At 37.1% G+C, this 17,829-nt stretch overlaps 1 protein-coding gene across 1 annotated transcript in view; it reads right to left on the bottom strand.

Moving 5' to 3' along the window:
* The window catches only part of LOC131077292 (3-isopropylmalate dehydratase large subunit, chloroplastic), an 89,193-nt gene that overhangs the window by 33,751 nt on the left and 37,613 nt on the right, over positions 1 to 17,829 (bottom strand). The gene's annotated exons all lie outside the window — the stretch shown is intronic.

The following is a 17,829-nucleotide window of genomic DNA, read 5'->3' as shown; positions in this document are numbered from 1 at the left end:
GATCAAACTCTAATAATAATGCAAGTGTACACTTAGAGGGATACAATACAAATAACACATTTAGAATTCCAGAAAAAATTCACATTTTCTGGTATTCCAGATTATCAAGAATTTGCACAACATCCGAACCTTCAAGCTTTATCGCAGCATCATTTAGAATCCCAAAGGTCTGAGTATAAAACAAGATTTTCCCAAGCATTAAAACTTGTAAAAACTCATTTTATTGTTGTTAGTGGTTTCAAGCCTTAGCAAGACATTAAAGATTCAAGAACATTCAAAGTGCTAAAAGGCTACCAAAAAGTTAAGAAATCCAGATATGAAATAATAATCTGTCTAATTGTTTCAACACCCTTCTAGAATTTAGGAAAATGAGATCACAACTAAAGAATCTAGGAATCAATAAAAACCAATAAACCTAGATAAAAATGAAGTTACGAAATCGGAATTGGCTACAGGTATGGATAAGTGGATACAATATGCCAGTATGACATCCTCTCTTGACTCTTAAGTGGTTGGGTATGTCCATACTAAAAACATATAAATCATAAATATATACATATTTGTAGTTGGTGTGAACATACTCAGATAGTATACCAAACAAGTTTCATATTAATTCATCTTCATACTTGTATACTTAAACTTTCTTGTTTACATTTTGTCTCGTACCATAGGATAAGACACTTGTTAAGATCTTAGCATGTCTATTAAGGTTTTATCCTTGCCTTTATAACACAGATTTCCAAATTGTATAGTGTACTAGTTTCATTTATGTGTCTAAAGAATTGTCTAGCTTTATAGCATTCCCACTGCTTCTCTCTTGTATAAAAAAAATTTTGGTTGCAAGTGATCCTTGGCTCCTATGGAGCTGATCAACAACTCTTACATAGTGCCAAAGCTTCAGATCTTCAATTCCCATCCCTTATGTGGAGAGTTTTCAACAAAAAACTTTTATACAATGCATCCCAACACAAACCAAACCTCACGATTGAGCTCAACAAACCCAAAAAATCATAAAAAATGATATAAACTTGATAGGGTTTGGCATTGCCGATAGTGGCATGGTGCGATGGTTAAGTTTTGGTGTTGCTGTTCTTACGATCAAGTTTCAACCCCCAATGGGATGGTATTGTTGAATGTTTAAATAGAGATGGGGTCCCCCGATTGTGACATCACTGATTCATAGCTCCGAGTCAAAAGCATTTACCCCTTAAAAACAACAGGGTTTGGCACCAAAAAAATTAACCATTTTGGCAGTTTGCCAAGATTGAATTTTACCAATTCATGCAATCGTATGAATCCATACGGATGTACATCATCATATTGCATTGTTGCATGATCATCATTTTGTCAAGAATACTCCTCTACATCAAAGCTAGTACTTGTATGATTTTCAATTTTATTTTTTAATTATTTGGCAACTACAACCATCATAGGGTTGATATTAGCACCTGCACAAGACCAAAGGCCTTGGTCATAGTAAGGGGAAGATCCCAGTTATGACCAGTCCACAAGGGCTTGAACCCTTGCAATTGCTGAAGAAATGAGATCCACTACCTCAGCTAGTGGCTTGGTCCTAGTGCCCAAATCTAGCAGCACCCATCCTACCACCTCTACTCAGTCAAAGCCAGCAACGTCACCACAGGGTCACCTGAATAGTACCCTAGCTTGATTTTTGATGCCTAAAGAATTTTTTTTCTGAGAGACATAACTTGGGCATGTGGTATCAAATGTTGGCAAGCAAATAGGCACTGGAAAATTGGTTCCATGTACTTTGTAGCCATCTACCTACTTTTTCTTGATTTTGTCTCAGGTACCTATTGTTTTAGTTTTAAGTTACTTTTTCTATTTCGACTTATACTTTTAATATTTTCCAAAATATGGGACCAATTTTTTATGTTGTGGGAGTTCTGATTTCACATGTTTTGATCTCTAATCTATATGTTACTATTAGGAGCCTATCATTGTAAATTCATGGGTTTTCCAATTCATCCACCAAAATCACCCTGAACAAAGGAAACTATAAGTCTTGACAAGACGGCACCCTCAAACATCTCAAGTGGCTTCATCTCTTGCCTCATCTCTATGGACTGGTTGTTGAACCAACTACACCTAATCAAAAGATAGCATGGGGACACAGAAATGATCATGTTTGAATTAGTTGGTAGCAGTGTTGATTTTGACACTATATATTCCATCTTGCATATTGAGTTCCCACACATTCTTTGGACCAGAATTTGGGAGATATATGGAGACCCACATCACTCTTTATTCCCTGTAGATCATGTTCTAGGCAGTCTTGTGCCCCTTGATGATTGTGATAACCTACCATACAACAATGATACAGAGATTTGTTTGATTATTTGGTAGGTCTTGATAGTTCTAATGACATTGAAGCTTCAACTGATTCTCCTTCTCCACCTATAGAGACACCGATTGATTCTTTAGCTTCAACGACTCCTAATCCAAATTCAGAGGCTTCATCTTCTTTATCTATTAGTCACTATCAGAAGACTGAGGATTTTTGCTTTCCAACACTACCAGATTCATCTCTAGATGTTCACACTCAGATATTTTGTGTCGACACATCATCATGGCATGGTTAGTATAGTCGGATGTCATATATTGAGATAACCTTTCCACCTATTGTTTTTTTTTAAATACATTTCCATCTATGGATAGTATACATTTCCATTTATTGTTGCTTAGATTGATTCTTTGCAGCCGGTACATCATAATCTTTCAAATTTGGTACAATGCGATGAGTGCTTGACAAGTATTGCAAGTTTGTTTTGTGAATCCCATCTCACAAACTTGGAGGACACACTTGAGGATGTTCATCATCTCTTTGATGTTAGGTCCATCATAGTTGGGGTCACACCATCTTTATCTTTGGATCTTTTTTGTCATTCATCTCCACAAGGCCTTGATTTGCAACCTTCTTCATTGATTGAGCTTGTCCCTAATTTGTTTGTGACATAATTTCATACCAACGTAGCAACATTTGAACAACATCATCATACATCATGATCTTCTTCCTCATGCTAAGACATCTTACATATATATTTTGATTTGTGTATTCCCATGGAGAGGAACATGGTTCAACGTCCTTGGATTTTCACCACCATCCTTTGTCAAGCATCTACTATCATTGCAAGAGATTATATATTTTGTGAGGGTTTATTAATTATAAATACGTGTTTCTTTTCAAATCATGTCAGTTGCTTTCTTTTCTTTAAATCATAGCAATAATTTTTGAAGCAATGAAGGCCACAACTAGAAAATCTTTCAGGTCTGGCAGCTATGGCACAGGTTTTTGACAATTTTTAAATAAAATCGAGTTTTTTTTTAACATTTTCTACAAATCCATGGCAGCTAAAGTTTTTTTATTTTTATTTTTTGTCAAAACTACGACAGCTAGGGTTTTAGCTGTATCTTACAGTATTTTTTGGAGGTTTTGTAGGTATGAAATTTTATTTTAACCAGGGCTAGGGCATGGGGTTTTGCAACTAGAGCAAAAAGTGAAAGATTTGTAGGATTGCAAACAAGGATTTGAAAGGTTTTTCTTTAAATTTCAGTATTGGCAAAACTTGGATTTAAAATAAAAAAAAAAAACCAAGGTTATTAGATCAATGTGCATAGGGAGGAATTTGTTTATTTTAAATGGCCTCATTACCTAAAGTTTGAAGAGCTATGCAATAAGCTCTTACAACAAGATAGATGAAAGGAACAATTCAGTAGCAACAGTGAGACGACGAGTGTGGACCAAGGATTTGCAACCAAAGACAAAGGTACAGGCAAACGATCACACAAGAAAAGATAAGGTCACAGGAATGCAATACAAAAACTGAAAAACATCACCTCATTATTGTGGTAAGTTGGGTCATATGAAGAAACAATCTAAAAAAGGGTTTGCAGAATAGAAATCCAACCAAGGAGGGTCTCAATAGAATCTGCAAAAAGCTCACGTTGAAGAGCATTCAGATGAGAAGGCACCAACATTCTCTGCATTCATGGCCAAAAGCCCAATAGATCAGTCAAATTTATCTACTCGGTACATCAATTCAAGAGCATCACGTCTCTTCACCAACAAGCAAGACTGGTTCACATAGAACATTGCTCGGTCTGATTCAGTGATCTTTGGTGGTGGTGAGAGGTACACACTTCTAGGCAGAGGGATTGTGCAGATAACATCTGGATGGAAAAAGTTACATTTTTCAATGTGTGCTATGTACCGAGAATGGAGCTCAATCTACTTTCTGTAAGTCAGATTATGCAACATAATACTAATCTAGATGTCATTTTCAGTAAACACAACTGAAGTATTATTGACAAGGAGACCAAGAAGACTATTGCTTTTAATATAAAAGATCATGGACCGTATAGATTGGTTGAGATTAGACAAGTCAAGGAACATGCATTAGTAGCCAAGAGTGCATCAGCCATTACAACGCTTTGGAATTAACCGTATGGACACCTCAATTCATCCTACCTCTCTCAATTGGCTTGAGTGAACTTGGTAGATGTTATTCCTGACATTCAGCAACAAATACAAGGTGTGTGTGGTGCTTGTGAGGAGAGGATGCAACATAGAAGGCCATTTAAAGATGCACATGCTTAGAGAGCCAAGAGAATCCTGCAGTTCGTTCATGCAGATATTTGTGGACCAATGAACATGGCATTAATCACTAGGTGCAAATATTTTCCTTTGTGGATGATTTTAGTAGGAAAACGTGAGTATATTTTCTAAATTTTATATCCAAGGTGTTTAATGACTTTCAAAAATTCAAAGCAATAGTAGAAAAAGAGTCAAGTGTGAAATAACCACTTTTGTATCTAAAAATGGAGGCGAATTTTGTCAAATGAATTTAGCACCTTTTGTGCTAAACACAACATCAAAAGACAATTTACCACACCTACACTCCACAATAGAATGGCCCAATGTATGATGAAGAACAAGGGAGTTCCCAAGAGGTTTTTGTTTTGGTAAAATATTGAATGAATTAATGAAATGATCAAACGATCATTTATAGAATACAACAAGGATGTTTCCATAATGAAACAAACATCCAAAATAGAAACAAGCTATAATTACATTATTTTTACATTATTAACCATTAATAAGAACTAATAAAGATATTATTCTAATACCCTCCCTTAATGGTCAATCTATCAACTACACCAAGTTGTCCCCTAAATATTACAAACTTATCAAGGCTCAGAGATTTGGTGAGAATATTTGTTGTTTGATCCTCTGTCGGAACTTACAACAACTGAACTGATCCGTCTTCAACCAACTTCCGAATGAAGTTCAACATGCTTGGTTCTTTCTTGGAAGATCAGATTCTTGGCCAATTTGAGCACCCCTTGATTGTCATAGTAAAGGGGAGTAGGACCTGCTTGAGACATTTGCATGTCTGAAAGCATCCTCCGAAGCCAAACTACCTCACAAGCTGCCTTAACTATTCCTCAATAGTTTGCTTCTATCGAGGAAAGAGCCACTGCCTGTTGCTTCTTGCTAGTCCATGTGACTGCACCAGATCCCCAACTGAAAACATACCCACTTGTTGATTTTCTGTCATCAATGGAACCTGCCCAATTTGAGTCTATAAAACCAAGGACGAGCTGTATGATACGCATCTTGGTTGTAAGAGCAAAAGTCTCCTCATAGTCAATGCCTTCCTTCTATGAGAACGCCATAGCAATGAGACAAGCTTTGTCCTTGTCAAGGGTTCCATCAACTTTGTACTTAACTTTATACACCCATTTGTAGCTAATAGGCTTCTTCCCTGGAGGAAGAACAGAAAGGACCCAAGTGTTATTCTTCAGAAGACTATGGTAGTCACCCTCCATAGCCTATTCAATGCCTTCAATCTGTGAGAACCCCATGACACGAGCTTTGTACTTGTCAAGGGTTCCATCAACTTTGTACTTAACTTTATACACCCATTTGTAGCTAATAGGCTTCTTCTCTGGAGGAAGATCAGAAAGGACCCAAGTGTTATTCTTCAGAAGACTATGGTGGTCAGCCTCCATAGCTTGGTCCCACTTAAGAATTCCTTTAGCCTCATAATATGTTAGAGGCTCAAAAACACTGTGAATGTTGGCCATGAGAGTAAAGTTGACTGTAGTTTGCTGCTTGCTCTTGTTTCTGGAAGATCTACCCTCGATGAGCTCATCAGGATGAAGATCACTTATGGTCTCAACCAACCATTTAGGCCGAAGAGTAGAAGGACCAACATGAGATGCAAGAGGAATAACTGGAACTGGATCTATAACAGGTTCAATAGGTGGAAGATCAACATCATCCAGAAGAAAATCAAGTTAAGCATCATCAAATTCAGATTTTGCATCGCCCCTACCATCAAGTGGACTACATATGCATGCTCTCCTTGGTAGCCACATCCTTGCTAGCTGATAACAGATATTCAGGCAACATGCTTGTGCATTAAACTCTCATCGTAGAGATTATAGTGTTTTCCAATCACAATCAAAACCTGCGAATCTTTCCTAGCTGTGAACTCACAGTCCAAACTCATAATAATAATGCTAGACTATCCATTCAATTACCCAAATGTTTAATTTATTTCCCAAGCCTGGTATTTCACAGGTGTAGGAAATGTTGCAAGAGAGGGATTACGTCCTCAAATGCCAAGAAATCACTCCAGCAAATCTTCCAAAAAAAACAAACTCCAAGATACACAATCAGCATTAAAAGCTCTTATTTATAACTCCATTTGGGCACATTTCCCAATACATCATAAATGTGGGATAAAGAATGTTATAATAATATATTAATATCCCCTTATGTCTCGACAACGAAAGGGAGCTTTTAATTTTTCCCTTTAAACATTAGTCCCAACATTAAATAATCACTAAAGTTAAATATTTAAATTTAACTTTAGGAACTTCAAATTTAATCGCCTAATTAATTAATGGCTCACTAAATTGGCAAACCCGATGAAGAATTAAATGCACCAAAATACTGACATTCAAAAATGTTTCAAATATTTCAAGTCACTGAGCCACGGCTGACTTACTATAAATAATAAGTATTTGAAAACCCTCCTAAAACACCTCCAATTGGCTTGTAACTGAAAATGCCTAGGCCCTCCAGACCAAGGCAAAATGGGCTAATGACACATCATCTAATAACAAGCTAAAATGGGGACATTACAATAGTATACATTGAGGAATATAAGATTCCTCCCACCAGACTGTATTTGAATATTGCCCTTGCCGACAACAATGTACTCTTCACCTCCTCCAAAAAAAACTGAATCAATGAAAGGTGAGAAGTTTGTGAACCAATCACGCTGATGATTGAAGTGTCGAGATGCACCGGAGTCTATGTACCAAGCAGAAGACTTCACATGATCTGCAGGTCTTTTCCCCATGAAAACATAGAAGGCAGATTTTTTCTGCTCTGAGTGCTCTGCGACATTGGCCTTACGCTGAGACCCTCCCTGCTTCCTCTGGTCGGAAGCCAAACGATTCCAACAGTCCTTTATCAAGTGACCATACTTATAGAAACTGTTACATTGGACTTTCTTCTTCTTTGAGCTATCCTGCGGCTAACTGGGGCCTTTCTGCTGAGAAGACAGAGAATTGCCTTTATCCTTATGAAAGGATTTGGCTGCGAAGACTTGTTCTGTGGAGGACAAAGTGGCACCGCTACCAAACTTTTGTTCCCAACAATCTTGCCGTAGAAGTTTGGTGCACAACTCTGGAAAACTTCAAGTCAACATTAGTTGAAGTAATGTTGATCGTTTCTATAAAGTGCTCATAAGATTTAGGTAGACTCTTCAGGGTGATGACTACCATATCCTCTTCCTCCATTTTTCAACCAATTGATTCCAGTTAATCTCGAATGTCCTTAATCTTCTTCAGATGCTCCTGTAAGGACATACACTCATCCATCATAATAGAAAATAGCCAGTTCTTCAGAAATAACACACGGCTCTTGTCTAATGTCTCATAGAGATCCTTCAAAATAGTCCAGATCTCTATAGTTGTCTTGTCGAATGGCACTTAAGGCAGTTGAACATCAATAACCGAAAGTTTGATAAGCATAACCACTTCCTGGTTGCGCTCATCAAACTTATCCTAATCTTGTCCAACTACGGTAGGACGAGATTCTTTACCTAGAACGAGATCATCTAGGCAACAATATTCAAAGATTCTCATCGTTCGCTGCTTCTACGTGTTGTAATTTTTGCCATAAAATCGCTCACTACCTTCCAACATTATGTTGGTCAAAAATGCCATCTTACATGCTTTCAGAGGCACGGACAACGAAATTCACTAAAGAGGTGAAAAAATGATTCCTGAAGAGCACAAAACCCGAGGCACATATTCCAATACAAAAAATAAGGCAAATTCAAGTACAACCTCCGAGACTAAAAGTAAGGCTAGCACAAACCCGAAAAATTTGACGAAGACCCAAAAATCTTTGTAAAAAACCCACAAGGAAACTGTTGTTTAAAACTAATTCTAGCAAAAAAATCAAAGGGTTTATCAAAAAACCTTAGTCGGTAGAAAGAAGTAGATCACGATTTTCTGAAAAACGTGAAAAACTCTTCGCACGTTTTAATCAAAATACATAGGCAAACGGAGGTTGTGGGCGCCAAGCAAGAGATCACGGGTTGTAGATAGAAGAAACACGACGGAAATCGTGAGCAGAAATCCCATCAAAGAAAACCCTAGCCGAGTTGAAAACAGCTCCGACCAGAAAAACAGGAAACTCGAGGTCATTTTCGCACACAGACAAAACACGAAGATCGCTCAACAGAAGCCACAAAGGTCATGGAAACCAAAACACGTGAGGGCAGAAACTGATGGAAAAAGAAATGTCGTTGCACGAAAAAAGAACAAAGGGCTCATGGGTAGAAAGGTGCCCACGAACAAACACACAAGAAGCAAGATCACGAAATGCAAAACAATGCACAGATGGCCCTAAAAAAAATCGATTTTTACTGGACAAATTTTTCAAAAAATACAACGACGATGTTTCCATAATGAAACAAATGTCCAAAATAGAAACAAGTTATAATAACATTAAATTACATTATTAACCATTACCTAGACCTAATAAAGATATTATTCTAAGAGTTTTGACACTATATACTGCAGTTTATTTTCTAGATAGGTCTCCCACACAGGCAATGAAACATAAGACAATCCTACGCACCCATTAGTTTTGATGGAGTTCGCGAGCCCTAGCTCGGGAGGGCTTTTAGAACACCCGCTTTTAGAATGCCTGTTCGTTTCACCCGATCCGCTTGCTTTGATGGGATAGAATTTCCCTATTTAGTCCTTACTCCCCCGAAGGTATGTTTCATGCGCCGGCCGGGCCCCAGACTCTTACTTACCATGGGTGGGCGAAAGTAGCAAGCAGAAAGAATCGAAGCATTAAACCGCCGCTATTTAGAGGTAGGGGCAGCAATACGTTACGCCTTATTAACCCCAATCAACCAAATCATAGCACTGCTGCCCCAATAGTCTAAATATCCTCAGCGTAAAATGCCGCAGATGATGAAGTAAGTGATACTGCTGATGCAAATGGGATGATCGTCTCACTACTTTCAGAAATGGCGGAGAAGCCTCTTGGGAGGGTCCCTTCCCTTCAGTCGGGGCAGGCCGAATAGGACAAGGGACGAGCACCCCCCTAACAGGGGGGGGGGCCCAAAATGAACAAAACAAGAGGAAAAACTAGATAGGGTATAACGTATATGATCAGTGGGGTGTAACCTTCATTAGGAGAAGATGAAGTCTGGGTTCGAATCCTGGGTGATCAGGTAGAGATAGCATGGTCAAGGAGGAAATCAAATGTTAGTCATTTTAAGATCCTTGGTTCCATTGCCTATGCTTGGATTCCAAGTGAAAAGAGAGTCAAATTAGATACAAATAATAAGAAATTGATACTTTACGATATAGTGACAATCATACTGCCTACAAGTTGATTGATGTTGACACCGACTGCTTGACTCTTAGCAAAAATGTTGTAATTGATAAGGAACCAAGTCCTTTCCACACATCTCTAGAGTTCTAGATTACAAAAGATCTGCCTATTGTGGCTAACGATTCAGGTATTCAACTTCAAGAAGCTCCATCTAAAGGTGAGATTCAGATCACAAGGAATAGACCTAGTTTTCATTGATGATAACCTAGATCAGCATCAAGGTGACAAAAATACAGGTAGCCCAAGTCATGATGACAATGCTGATTCGGATGTAGAGACTTTCGAGAGCAGAACAAGAAGGTGGGAGAGCACCATTGGAGATGTTAAGATAAGCAAAATGATCAAAGGGTAGAGATCACAATTTAATTCCAACTCAGTTTTGGTGCTTTCCAAAACTTGGGTGCGTTATTGAATAATTAATTAATATTTCACTAATGTGGTCTAATGTTGAGAAGTAATAAAAGAACTACTTAGTGTAATAGCTCATTGGAAAAGTAATTAAGTGTTCTAAAATTTGGACATGTAGTTAAGGGAGCCTTTGATTAAATGTTATTTTTAATTCAAAAAGTTCATTTATTGAGGGAAAAGTAATTATTACACTTTTAAATTAAAAACTTCCATCCAAAAGGCTACAAAAGGAGTTTGAAGATTTCGTATGTTGTTATGCTGCCAGATTGAACCTCTGTGTTCTTCTTGAAACCGTTGAGGGCCAAAAACCCTCATTTGATCCTAGTTACGGATTTGCAAGATGATCCCTAGCTAGTTTTGTAGTGGTACTATTCAACAATCACATTGTGCTTCAGCAAAGTTTCAGATTTTTGGGGTTTGCAATGAATTTTGAAGTGTTTTGATGTTTCAGATTTTACTAGGGTTTGGTGAATGTATTGCTTCTAGTTTTTTTGCAGAGTTTGTTGAGTTGGGTGATTGAAGGGTTCCAACATTGCTGGTCATAGCTGCAACTTGCATGTGGGACAATATATTAGAATAATTAATTCTTTTAGATAGTTACCTTCTTTTGTGGTTCTATTAATGGTCATTTAGTTAGTCAATAGTCAACTATTGCTTCTTTTATAAGAACGCATAGTTTGCTTTTTAGTTTTAAGCTTTTTAGCTTTAATTAGCATTTTAAGCTTTAGTTTGACAATTCGTTCCTTTTAGAACACTGTCTTGTAATTCCTTTATATACGGTTGTATATTCGTAATTAATTCATCTGATAGTTCAATATCATTCAATTTGATCCAATTATTTTTCATGGTATCAAAGTGGGTTAATGGGATTTTTGAAGATCTGGCGAATTTTTTAATAAAAATTCATGGTCTCCTTTCTGGAATTTTTTATAGAATTTTTTAATCGATTTTTTTAATGAAAACATCCTTAGTGAGATTTTTGAAAGTTGACAACGATTTTTTTAGGGTATGTGTCCTACGTGACTAGGGCACATTCTTTTCTGCAAATTTTTGTGACTTTGCTACGTCCGATTCTCATCAGAGTTCAGTTAGTTTTTTTCTGGCGACGGTTATTTTTCATGATTCATGGGCAAACTTTCTGCAGTTCGTGGGTGTTTTTGCTGCGACGCAGCGGCAATCTTCTTTTCGATGCGATATTTTCGCTTTTTTTTTGCAGGTTTTGTGGCGCATCCGCTTTTTCATCTATCTTCCACGATTTTTTTGCACTTTTTCTAGGATTTTTCTGCGCGGGCATAACAGTTTCGGCAGTTTTTTTCCCGCGATTTTTCCTGCAAACCTCGAATTTTTTGCACACAAAATGCACTACCCTGCATGCATATTTTCCAAACAAGTTCCTAATGGCTGCAGGGTTGATTTCGGCAAGTGTTTGGGCGTTTTGACACGTTTTTTCTGTGGATTTCGGTTTTTCGGCAACAGCAGTTTTTCTTGGCATGATCTCTAGCTTCTACGATATTTGTTTTGTTTTTTTAAGATAGTGGTTTGATCTGCATACTTTTTGTGGAGAAATTTTTCGGGGTTTTTCATAATTTTTCGTCCTTAAAAAATTATTCTTTAGGTTTTTATAGTTTTCCCCTTTAAAAAAATTATTCTTTAGGTTTTTATAGTTTTCCCCTTTAAAAAAATTATTCTTTAGGTTTTTATAGTTTTCCCCTTTAAAAAAATTATTTTAGGTTTTATAATTTTGGCATCAAAAAAATATTTCAGGTTTTTTTTTTTCTCAAAAATAAAATTTTGGGTTTTAATAATTTTTTCCTTCAAAAATTATTTCCAGGTTTTATAATTTGTGTCCCTTAAAAAAAAAACATTTTCAAGTTTTCTTGTTCTGGGTATTATAATTTTCCTCCACAAAAATTCATGGGAGGGTTTTGCTTGATTTTTTCCTCAAAAATCAAGGTTTTGCCACGTGATGTTTGGTGTCTTGCCACGCAACATTTTAGGATTTTTAGATTTTTTCCTCAAAAATTTTTTGCAAGGTTTTGACGACTTTTTCTTGAAAAATTGTTGGCTAGGTTTTCACGATTTTTTCCTCAAAAATTGTTTGGAGGGTTTATAATTTTTCCTTTAAAATTATCATCTGTAATCTGCGATCTTCGTGTGGGTTTTTGTTATCTGGGTTTTACCCTTTTTTTCCACAAAAATGATGATTTGTAACCTTAGATTTCTAGGTTTTCACGATTTTTTCCTCAAAAATTGTTTGTTGGTTTTTTCCATTTTTTCCTCAAAAATCATTTGTAATACGTTGTTACCAGAATTGCCCCGGCAGCCTTGGAATCGGGTTTTGATTTCTTATGGAACCTGGTCTGAGCCTGGTCCCCTGTGATTCCACCTGGGTTCCTCCCAAGCAGTTGGGTCTCTCCTGACATCGCTCTTGTTCAGCTATCTATTGTGCCTCGGAATTCACAGTAATGGATATCCGTCTGTTAAGGGATGTAAATAGTTAGATCCCCTGTTTTTAGTTGTTTAGGTAGAACCCGTTAAAACTATATCGATTCTTCTTCCACAACTAGAGAAGGTGGGACTCTCGTAACATGGGGCATAGGTGTGATGGTCCTACAGGCGTATCTAGCCATTTTTATTGTAGAAAATTATATGTATATATAGATAAATTGATAAAAAAATATATAAAAAGTATAGAAATCTCATAATAAAATAAAAATAAAAATTACATATAACAACTCTAAATAAGTTGGTCAACTTTAAGACCTGTCATGGAGAGAGACAGAATTCTTTCATAATGAAAGGACCTTTTTAATGAGTGTTATAGGTAATGCTTGCAATTTGTTTTTGTTTTTTCTCTTTAAAATCGCAAATGGACAAACGTTTTTTACTAAAGATATTAAAATTGTGAAGGGTTACATATTTTAACGATTATATAATTATATTTTATAATTTTGATGTTTGTACATATATGTGTGTGTGTGCGCGCGTGTGCGGACGTACCCGTACCCATACCCAAGGAAAAAAATAATTGTCGATTTCTCAATTTTGTACCTGATTTCGTATCCGTATCCATACTCGAAGTTCATGTGGTATTTTGTGATTCGCGAAGTTCTCAAGGTTTGACGGTTTTCTCCACAAAAATTGTGGTTTCTTGTAGTCAGTGTTGGGTCGCACCTAGAGTTGTCGGGGTGAACATCTACAACCATGGTACCTTGCAGTTTGTTTTGGAGTTGTTGGAGAAATCAGTGCTCAGTACTCTTCTGCAAAAGGGTTTGCCGATTTTTCCTCTTCTGCAAAAGGGTTTGCCGATTTTTCCTCAAAATCATGGTTTCAGGCTTTAGTAATTCGTGTGTGTCAGATCTCTAATTCGCATGTGAGGGTTATATCAGTCATCTGGAATCAGCTATTCTTGGTCATTACCACTTTACAGATCCTAGGACGGTCTTCGTAGCAGTAGAGTGTTCTTTGAATTGCATTTATGATCAAAAGACGTGCAATGTCTTATGTTAAGTACTTAGTTGATACAATGACCATTAAGGGAGGTTATTAGAATAATTAATTCTTTTAGTCAGTTACCTTCTTTTGTGGTTCTATTTATGGTCATTTAGTTAGTCATTAGTCAACTATTGCTTCTTTTATAAGAATGCATGGTTTGTTTTTAGTTTTAAGCGTTTTAGCTTTATTTAGCGTTTTAAGCTTTTTTAAGCTTTAGTTTAACAGTTCATTCTTTTTAGAACATCGTGTTGTAATTCCTTTATATACGGTTATATATTCCTAATTAATTGATCCAATAATTCAAATATCATTCGATTATTGATCCAATTATTTTTCACACTATTATGTGCTTTTGGGCACTCACTTTGTAAGTTATGCTCATTCTGACCTCCGCTCATATTGAAGTCATTTCCTAGCCTAGCCATAGAGTTTGGAGCTGGTGGGTAAGTTTTGGACAGGCCGTATAGTTTGGGAATTAAGGTAGTACCTTATATCAGCTAGGCATGGGAGCTGTTTATAGTGTTTAATTTCAATATTTAGAGTCGCCCATAAGTGGTATGCAGGTAAAATGTCTTTCCAGAATGTAGAAAAGACTTTAATGAAAATTATTGCCCTTCCTTGGTTGCTGTACCGGCAGAGATATCCCCTGTTTTCAGTTCCAGAAGTTCTGAACACTATATGTCTAATTTGTTATCTTCTGGCTCTATGTTTTGAGGTTGGTTTGAAGTGTTTTTTTAGAGTGTTGCATGCTAAATTTCAGCTTAAGGAAGGTTCCTTAAATTGGCATGATATTTGAGGGTGAATAAAGAATTGATTGATGTATATCAGTGCTGCTACAGAAGTATACCAAATGTGCAAGTTGTTGTCTCCTGCATTTTGAGGCTGACTGGCAGTGCTGGGTGAGTGTGAGAATGTTTGGTAACCTTTGAAGGTGTTTATTGCAGGATTGGAGGAGGCTCTTGAAGGTTTCACACAGCTGTTTGACTTGCCAACAATGTATATCAGAATTGCAAACATTTCATACCTGTTATATTCACACAGCTTTCCAAGCCTGTGATTGCATACTTTGATAATTGAAAAAGTGTTGGTTATAGTTCGTTGTGTTTGGACATGATGGCACCAAACCATACCAATGTTATTGAGCTGGATATACTAAGTGTTTTTTGAGCACATCCAGTTAGCATCCCAGTCTGTTCTGTCCTTGAACAGCAGTCTCAAAGTGCAATCGGACCTCCTTTGCAGCGCATCGCACCTCTTTATTCAAGGTACATCATTGTTGTTTCAATTGGGTATTTGTCTAATGTATTTGGGCACTGTGCAAAAGTGATCTCATCAGTGAATGACATTGTTGGCATACTTATGTTGGTCTATCAATCTATATAAAAGTAGTGATTTATTGTGTCATGTTGCATGTTGAGTTTACAGTGTTTGGAAAAAGTTTTCAAAAAATAAAAATCTAGGGTGGTTATTACATCAAATCTGACATCAGTAAAGCTTTTGACATGACTGATTTTGGCCTACTACATTACTGTCTAGCTTGTATAAGTTTCACATCAAAGTGGGTGTATTTTTATGTCTCAATCCAAATATAACAGAGTTTGCTCAACAAATTTAGAATGATAGATTGCAAAATTGTGCCAACACCGCTAGAGAAAGGGCTGAAACTTTCAGCCTAAACTGACTCAAAGGTAGCTAATGAGTTGGTACAAGAAACTAGTGGGCAGCCTTATATATCTTATAGCCACAAGACCTGATTTGAGCCATGCTATGAGTTTCTAGGGCGTAACAGCCCCTGGCATGAAATCTAAAAAATATGTTTCCTAGTGAGAGTTTGAGTCCAGGATTGACCTAAAAACCTGAGAAAAAATATAGCAATCCAGGAGTCGAGAGTAGGGTGGGAAATGGAACTTGGAATAAGGGAGAAGATGATGATTTGACACAAGCCTTTAGAGCCCAAGGGGACGTACGTGTTGAGAGGAAGAAGGAAACGAGAACTAGGGAAAGAATCAATTTGGAGACCAAAGGTGCATAGTTCTACTAGGGACCCGAGGCACAAAGTGGACTTAGCATCAAGGCCCAAGAAAACAGCCAGTTCGGATTATACTTGATTAAATTTTAATGTTGGCTAGTGGCAATTAAAATTTAAATACATATTGTAATAACTTAAAACGATTACAATAATGTAACTTGTAATCATATGAGACTGGTCCTATTTGGGTGTAACATGCTAAGGCAACATGCAACTTGTGATGACATTATAGTTCAACACCTATTCATGTAACTTGTAAATAGAATTCGAATTTATTGTATTTTGGCGCCAAGTTCATTATAGCCGACTAAGGAAAATACGTTACTTGTATCTCCTATATAAACAAATCAATGTAATCCATCCTACACACCATTCATGCATTCATCCAATTCAGCGATCTGATCTGCAAGCAATTCAAGACACAGCGAATATACATTGAAGGCCTGCCATTATACTCTGGGGTCAACGAACTCACTTTGGAGAATAGCAAATTCATTCTAGCTGAGTGAATCGAGTCAAGGGTGGTGATTATCATCAGATTGAAGGACAAGTCAAATTCTGATCAGAATTCAAGATTCAAATAAGTCAGTTTGTTCATGCCCTAAGTGGGTGAACTTGTACTTAGCTATCCCTTGATATTAATATAATCTGATCTGAATCTTGTTGCTGGGTTTTTCCTCCAAGAGGGAGGTTTTCCCAAGGTACTGTTGCATTGTTCTTGTGTTGTTTTGTACTATTATGTGTTGCATTTTCAGTTTCAGTTATTTACCTTCAGTCTGATTACTAAAAATTACATGGTATCAGAGCTTGGTTCATAAATAGTTGTAATCAGATTTGTCAATCTTTTATTGTCTTTCAGTCTAACCTACTGTTCAAAGCTTAGACTACATGGCTTCTTCTCTTAGGGCTGAAGACAGGTTGGAAGGTTCTGCAAATTACACCTCTTGGAAGGATTGTATGATGATGACCTTGAATGATCTTGTTGAATACGTTAGCAAGGATGCTGAAGAACCTACTAATGAAAAAGAAAAGGAAGAATGGAAGAAGGACTTTCAAGCTCGAAGGTTGATCATTGATTCCGTCAAAGACCATATTGTGTCATTTATCTCTAAGATGAAGTCCGCTAGAGAGATGTTCAACACATTGGAAAAAATGTATTAAGTCAACAACAGTAGCCGCATTCTTGCCTTGAGGAATCAGCTCTTCTACATCCGATTGGAAAAAGGTGAATCTATCACTTCCTACTTCAAGAGAATGACCGATCTAAAGGATCAACTTTCAGCAATAGGGAAGGAAGTTGAAGACAGCGATCTTACCTTGACTGCCCTCAATTGTCTTCCTCCAACTTGGGAACCATTCATTCAAGGAATCAGTACGAGAATTGAGCTTCCCAAGTTTGAAAGATTGAGAGGAGATTGCATCCATGAAGAATCTCGGCTGGTTGCTAAGGGGGCAATTAGGAACTCTCATGGAGGAGATCATCACATGCTTGCAGCCCAATCAGTCAAGAAGAAAGGTGGTAATTGGAAGAAGGGCAACTTCAAGAGGAATAGAGATTTCAGACCTTCAGCAAGTCATGATTCAAGGAAGAAGCCAAGAGATCTCTCACGCATTCGTTGCTTCAGGTGTGACAAGTTTGGTCACTATGCGAAGGAATGTCAAAATCAGCTCAAGCAAGGAGAAGCGAATATCAATGAGGTTGCAAAACAGAAGAACAATGAAGACTTCCTCTTCATCTCCGCCTTGTCAAGCAATGTACCAACTGACTGCAACACATGGTTGATCGACAGCGGCGCATCTAGACATATCACAGGCTACCGAGAGCATCTTTCAGACTTGATAGAGAAAGAATCCAATCTTCATGTGGTAATTGGTGATGATGTTCGATATTCAGTAAGAGGTTTCGGTACTACTTCATTAAATTTAGATTTTGTTATCT

Source organism: Cryptomeria japonica, chromosome 8, assembly GCF_030272615.1.
Source record: "Cryptomeria japonica chromosome 8, Sugi_1.0, whole genome shotgun sequence".
NCBI classification, from domain to species: Eukaryota; Viridiplantae; Streptophyta; class Pinopsida; order Cupressales; family Cupressaceae; genus Cryptomeria; species Cryptomeria japonica.
The sequence above is the reverse complement of the archived record's forward strand: the minus strand, read 5'-3'. Positions and strand labels throughout refer to the sequence as shown.